The sequence below is a fragment of the Mytilus edulis genome, chromosome 3 (genome assembly GCF_963676685.1).
Source record: "Mytilus edulis chromosome 3, xbMytEdul2.2, whole genome shotgun sequence".
NCBI lineage: Eukaryota > Metazoa > Mollusca > Bivalvia > Mytilida > Mytilidae > Mytilus > Mytilus edulis.
In genome coordinates, this window is record NC_092346.1 from 24,039,204 (window position 1) to 24,046,375 (window position 7,172).

Sequence of the window (7,172 nt, forward strand, 5' to 3'; positions counted from 1 at the left end):
ATAAATTTTAGATTTTTGGAAATTTGATCAAAGTTTTAAAATATAAAAATTCCAAATTGTGTAAAAGTTTTGAAATTTTGAAATTTTAACCAAATAATTAAAATATTAAAATTCTAAATATCGTTTTTGAATTTGATTGTTTAGAAGTTTGATCAAACTTTAAACATTCTTGAACTTAACGTGCAATTTTGATTATTTCGCTTTTTGAAAGTTTGATTTTTTAAATAGAAAAGGGGCGAAAGTACATGTAAACACGGTTCTGATTATAATCAATCTTAGTTAGGAATAAATAGCACGAAATCATTTTTTAATTACAAAATAAATAATTAAAAGAAGAAGTCGTTTTTTTTTTGTATTTACATATTAGACATCACATGGGATAACAGTGTCCAGAAATTTTAAGGTTGTGCATCTATTAAAAATATTTAAACCGGTATAAAAAAAAGTTGATTTAAATCTCTAATATAAGGTTAGAGTTTGGGATAAATAATTCAGAGCTATTTGGTGTCCCCAGTGCCAAACATTTATAGTATTATATATTTTTTTTTTTTTTTTTTATTAATTGCATTGTCTTATATGATTGAATTCAGTTCCAAGCAATGATACGGAGGAATACTAAATGTATGGTGCCGCAATGAACATTGTGCTAGGCGTGCTTCAGCTGCGGTCTCTAGACAAATAAGTGTACTGGTTCAGTGTTGGTTCAGTGATAATAGACATCTTACTAAACTCCGAAATATAACAATGAACTAAAATTAAAATCATACAAGAAAAGGCCAGAGGCTCCTAAATTGGGACAGGCGTACAAATGCGTCGGGTTAAACATGTTTGTTGATATCACAACCCTACCCCTCTTCCTCTATTCAATGCAGAATAAACAAACACACAGGCTCAGCAATACGCACTTTAAAAAAAATCGAAGTCCTATGTCAGAATAGGAAACAGAAGAAACTAATCACAATGACAATGATAATAAATTAACAAAGGATAGCTTTATATAAAGCTAGCAGTTACTGGCATATACCAGCTCCAGACCTCAATTAAACTAATTGAAAGATTCATCATATGAATAGCAAGCACAATCCTTCTCTGTTGTATTTATTGTATTTATTGCTAATTTGTTCCTGAACATTCATGAAATATTTGTCACTGGCAACCAAAAACCGATAATTTAAAATGGGTTGTTTAGATACAAATCACAAAGAAACTTAGGATTCAACTCCCGCGGGCAAAGTAGCCCTTATATATGGATTTTGATGTGTTTAACTTCACTTTGGCCAAGCACCTCTTCATTTGTTTCGGTTCTTATATTTACTCGAGTTTTAAATATCCAGTTTTCAGCGTTCCATAGGTGAATTCTTTACTTAAAATTCAGGGTTTTACATTGTACAGGTTTATCGAGAGCAACATTGGTGTATGGCCAAAAATGGAAAAATCCATCATGCAGCTGACAGCGTGGCACTCTTTTTTTCACGCCCCATTCTGACTGGAGGTACATGTGTTCTTTTATTTTGCTCAAAGTTGATTGCCGTACGATAACTTAAAAATGCTCAAATATTAACAAATACGAAACAATGATATCGATATCCCTTAATACAAAAAAAAAACCCTTTTCCTTGTATTTGCTATTTAAAAACAGTGGATGATTTAGGGCCCCAAATTGAGCTATGTATATGATAAATACATATACTTTTTCAGAAAGTTAGCAAACTGCCAGGGCAACTAACTAATAACACAGCATACATCTACTGGTATGAATTTGTTGCCCTGATCCTGTGCTACAAGTCAATATTTTTTATATGTGGCCCAAATATTATGCCCGCAACGTCTGTCAACCTAAGGTGTGCGTGTTTACGATAACGTTAACAAAATGACACCTCCGCTAACGCTATTGGGTCTAATGGTTTTCTCCGTTTTTAAAAAAATACCGGCGAGTTTATCGGCTGAGCACAATTTAAGTGTTATTAGTTAGTTGGCCTGGCAGTTTGCTAACTTTCTGCAACTATTTATAGGGGGTCGCTTGTATAGTTTGTCTACAATTCATTAAACGGAAGTGACTTTCCAGACTGTCATAGATTTCCGGGAGTGTGCTAAATGCCGAAAGTTGTTTCAACAAAGCATACATCTACTGGCATGAATTTGTTGCCCTGTTCCTGTGCTACAAGTCGATATCAATTTTTTTATGTGGCCCAAATATTATGCCCGCAACGTCTGTCAACCTAAGGTGTGCGTGTTTACGATAACGTTAACAAAATGACACCTCCGCTAACGCTATTGGGTCTAATCGTTTTCTCCGTTTTTTTAAAAATACCGGCGAGTTTATCGGCTGAGCACAACTTTGGTGTTATTAGTTAGTTGGCCTGGCAATTTGCTAACTTTCTGCCGCTATTTATAGGGGGTCGCTTGTATAGTTTGTCTACAATTCATTAAACGGAAGTGACTTTCCAGACTGTCATAGATTTACGGGAGTGTGCTAAATGCCGAAAGTTGTTTCAACAAAGCATACATCTACTGGTATGAATTTGTTGCCCTGTTCCTGTGCTACAAGTCGATATCAATTTTTTATATGTGGCCCAAATATTATGCCCGCAACGTCTGTCAACCTAAGGTGTGCGTGTTTACGATAACGTTAACAAAATGACACCTCCGCTAACGCTAAATTGGGTCTAATCGTTTTCTCCGTTTTTTCAAAAATACCGGCGAGTTTATCGGATGAGCACAATTTAAGTGTTATTAGTTAGTTGGCCTGGCAGTTTGCTAACTTTCTGCCGCTATTTATAGGGGGTCGCATGTATAGTTTGTCCACAATTCATTAAAAGGAAGTGACTTTCCAGACTGTCATATATTTCCGGGAGTGTGCTAAATGCCGAAAGTTGTTACAACAAAGCATACATCTACTGGTATGAATTTGTTGCCCTGTTCCTGTGCTACAAGTCGATATCAATTTTTTATATGTGGCCCAAATATTATGCCCGCAACGTCTGTCAACCTAAGGTGTGCGTGTTTACGATAACGTTAACAAAATGACACCTCCGCTAACGCTATTGGGTCTAATCGTTTTCTCCGTTTTTTCAAAAATACCGGCGAGTTTATCGGCTGAGCACAACTTTAGTGTTATTAGTAAGTTGGCCTGGCAGTTTGCTAACTTTCTGCAACTATTTATAGGGGGTCGCTTGTATAGTTTGTCTACAATTCATGAAACGGAAGTGACTTTCCAGACTGTCATAGATTTCCGGGAGTGTGCTAAATGCCGAAAGTTGTTACAACAAAGCATACATCTACTGGTATAAATTTGTTGCCCTGTTCCTGTGCTACAAGTCGATATCAATTTTTTATATGTGGCCCAAATATTATGCCCGCAACGTCTGTCAACCTAAGGTGTGCGTGTTTACGATAACGTTAACAGAATGACACTTCCGCTAACGCTATTGGGTCTAATCGTTTTCTCCTTTTTTTCAAAAATACCGGCGAGTTTATCGGCTGAGCATAACTTTAGTGTTATTAGTTAGTTGCCCTGGCAGTTTGCTAACTTTCTGCCGCTATTTATAGGTTTATAGGGGGTCGCATGTATAGTTTGTCCACAATTCATTAAACGGAAGTGACTTTTCAGACTGTCATAGATTTCCGGGAGTGTGCTAAATGCCGAAAGTTGTTACAACAAAGCATACATCTACTGGATGAATTTGTTGCCCTGATCCTGTGCTACAAGTCGATATCAATTTTTTATATGTGGCCTAAATATAATGCCCGCAACGTCTGTCAACCTAAGGTGTGCGTGTTTACGATAACGTTAACAAAATGACACCTCCGCTAACGCTATTGGGTCTACTCGTTTTCTCCGTTTTTTCAAAAATACCGGCGAGTTTATCGGCTGAGCACAACTTTAGTGTTATTAGTTAGTTGGCCTGGCAGTTTGCTAACTTTCTGTCGCTATTTATAGGGGGTCGCATGTATAGTTTGTCCACAATTCATTAAAAGGAAGTGACTTTCCAGACTGTCATATATTTCCGGGAGTGTGCTAAATGCCGAAAGTTGTTACAACAAAGCATACATCTACTGGTATGTATTTGGTGCCCTGTTCCTGTGCTACAAGTCGATATCAATTTTTTATATGTGGCCCAAATATTATGCCCGCAACGTCTGTCAACCTAAGGTGTGCGTGTTTACGATAATGTTAACAAAATGACACCTCCGCTAACGCTATTGGGTCTAATCGTTTTCTCCGTTTTTTCAAAAATACCGGCGAGTTTATCGGCTGAGCACAACTTTAGTGTTATTAGTTAGTTGGCCTGGCAGTTTGCTAACTTTCTGCCGCTATTTATAGGGGGTCGCATGTATAGTTTGTCCCCAATTCATTAAACGGAAGTGACTTTCCAGACTGTCATAGATTTCCGGGAGTGTGCTAAATGCCGAAAGTTGTTACAACAAAGCATACATCAACTGGTATGAATTTGTTGCCCTGATCCTGTGCTACAAGTCGATATCATTTTTTTATATGTGGCCCAAATATTATGCCCGCAACGTCTGTCAACCTAAGGTGTGCGTGTTTACGATAACGTTAACAAAATGACACCTCCGCTAACGCTATTGGGTCTAATCGTTTTCTCCTTTTTTTCAAAAATACCGGCGAGTTTATCGGCTGAGCATAACTTTAGTGTTATTAGTTAGTTGCCCTGGCAGTTTGCTAACTTTCTGCCGCTATTTATAGGTTTATAGGGGGTCGCATGTATAGTTTGTCCACAATTCATTAAACGGAAGTGACTTTCCAGACTGTCATAGATTTCCGGGAGTGTGCTAAATGCCGAAAGTTGTTACAACAAAGCATACATCTACTGGATGAATTTGTTGCCCTGATCCTGTGCTACAAGTCGATATCAATTTTTTATATGTGGCCTAAATATAATGCCCGCAACGTCTGTCAACCTAAGGTGTGCGTGTTTACGATAACGTTAACAAAATGACACCTCCGCTAACGCTATTGGGTCTAATCGTTTTCTCCGTTTTTTCAAAAATACCGGCGAGTTTATCGGCTGAGCACAACTTTAGTGTTATTAGTTAGTTGGCCTGGCAGTTTGCTAACTTTCTGTCGCTATTTATAGGGGGTCGCATGTATAGTTTGTCCACAATTCATTAAAAGGAAGTGACTTTCCAGACTGTCATATATTTCCGGGAGTGTGCTAAATGCCGAAAGTTGTTACAACAAAGCATACATCTACTGGTATGTATTTGGTGCCCTGTTCCTGTGCTACAAGTCGATATCAATTTTTTATATGTGGCCCAAATATTATGCCCGCAACGTCTGTCAACCTAAGGTGTGCGTGTTTACGATAATGTTAACAAAATGACACCTCCGCTAACGCTATTGGGTCTAATCGTTTTCTCCGTTTTTTCAAAAATACCGGCGAGTTTATCGGCTGAGCACAACTTTAGTGTTATTAGTTAGTTGGCCTGGCAGTTTGCTAACTTTCTGCCGCTATTTATAGGGGGTCGCATGTATAGTTTGTCCCCAATTCATTAAACGGAAGTGACTTTCCAGACTGTCATAGATTTCCGGGAGTGTGCTAAATGCCGAAAGTTGTTACAACAAAGCATACATCTACTGGTATGAATTTGTTGCCCTGATCCTGTGCTACAAGTCGATATCATTTTTTTATATGTGGCCCAAATATTATGCCCGCAACGTCTGTCAACCTAAGGTGTGCGTGTTTACGATAACGTTAACAAAATGACACCTCCGCTAACGCTATTGGGTCTAATCGTTTTCTCCTTTTTTTCAAAAATACCGGCGAGTTTATCGGCTGAGCATAACTTTAGTGTTATTAGTTAGTTGCCCTGGCAGTTTGCTAACTTTCTGCCGCTATTTATAGGTTTATAGGGGGTCGCATGTATAGTTTGTCCACAATTCATTAAACGGAAGTGACTTTCCAGACTGTCATAGATTTCCGGGAGTGTGCTAAATGCCGAAAGTTGTTACAACAAAGCATACATCTACTGGATGAATTTGTTGCCCTGATCCTGTGCTACAAGTCGATATCAATTTTTTATATGTGGCCTAAATATAATGCCCGCAACGTCTGTCAACCTAAGGTGTGCGTGTTTACGATAACGTTAACAAAATGACACCTCCGCTAACGCTATTGGGTCTAATCGTTTTCTCCGTTTTTTCAAAAATACCGGCGAGTTTATCGGCTGAGCACAACTTTAGTGTTATTAGTTAGTTGGCCTGGCAGTTTGCTAACTTTCTGTCGCTATTTATAGGGGGTCGCATGTATAGTTTGTCCACAATTCATTAAAAGGAAGTGACTTTCCAGACTGTCATATATTTCCGGGAGTGTGCTAAATGCCGAAAGTTGTTACAACAAAGCATACATCTACTGGTATGAATTTGTTGCCCTGATCCCGTGCTACAAGTCGATATCATTTTTTTATATGTGGCCCAAATATTATGCCCGCAACGTCTGTCAACCTAAGGTGTGCGTGTTTACGATAACGTTAACAAAATGACACCTCCGCTAATGCTATTGGGTCTAATCGTTTTATCCATTTTTTTCTCAAAAATACCGGCGAGTTCATTGGCTGAGCACAACTTTAGTGTTATTAGTTAGTTGCCCTCGCAGTTTGCTAACTTTCTGCCGCTATTTATAGGGCGTCACATGTATAGTTTGTCCACAATTCATTAAACGGAAGTGACTTTCCAGACTTTCATAGATTTCCGGGAGTGTGCTTAATGCCGAAAGTTGTTACAACAAAGCATACATCAACTGGTATGAATTTCTTGCCCTGTTCCTGTCCTACAAGTCGATATAAATTTTTTATATGTGCCCATTAAAAACTAGGTTTTGGTATTGAATGAATACAACACCACATGCAGTTTTGTGAGTCCTTTCTTAGTATTGGTATAAGTATTTTTTCATCATTGACAGTTCAATTTTTTGTTCAGGTAAATTAATCAATGAGTGATAGATTTCTCTTGATGGAAATTTAAAGGTCCTGGTGAATAAACTATACAGAGAACAATACCTGTTGTATTTGTTAGATGGGACAATAGAACTGCCAAAAGTTTAAATCGACAGGTAACTTGCAAGTAAATCTATGGAAAACTATCATAGGGTTTGCTATAAGATCATAAACAAGCTTCTGTCCAAGTTTGGTACAAACCCAGGACAGTTTAA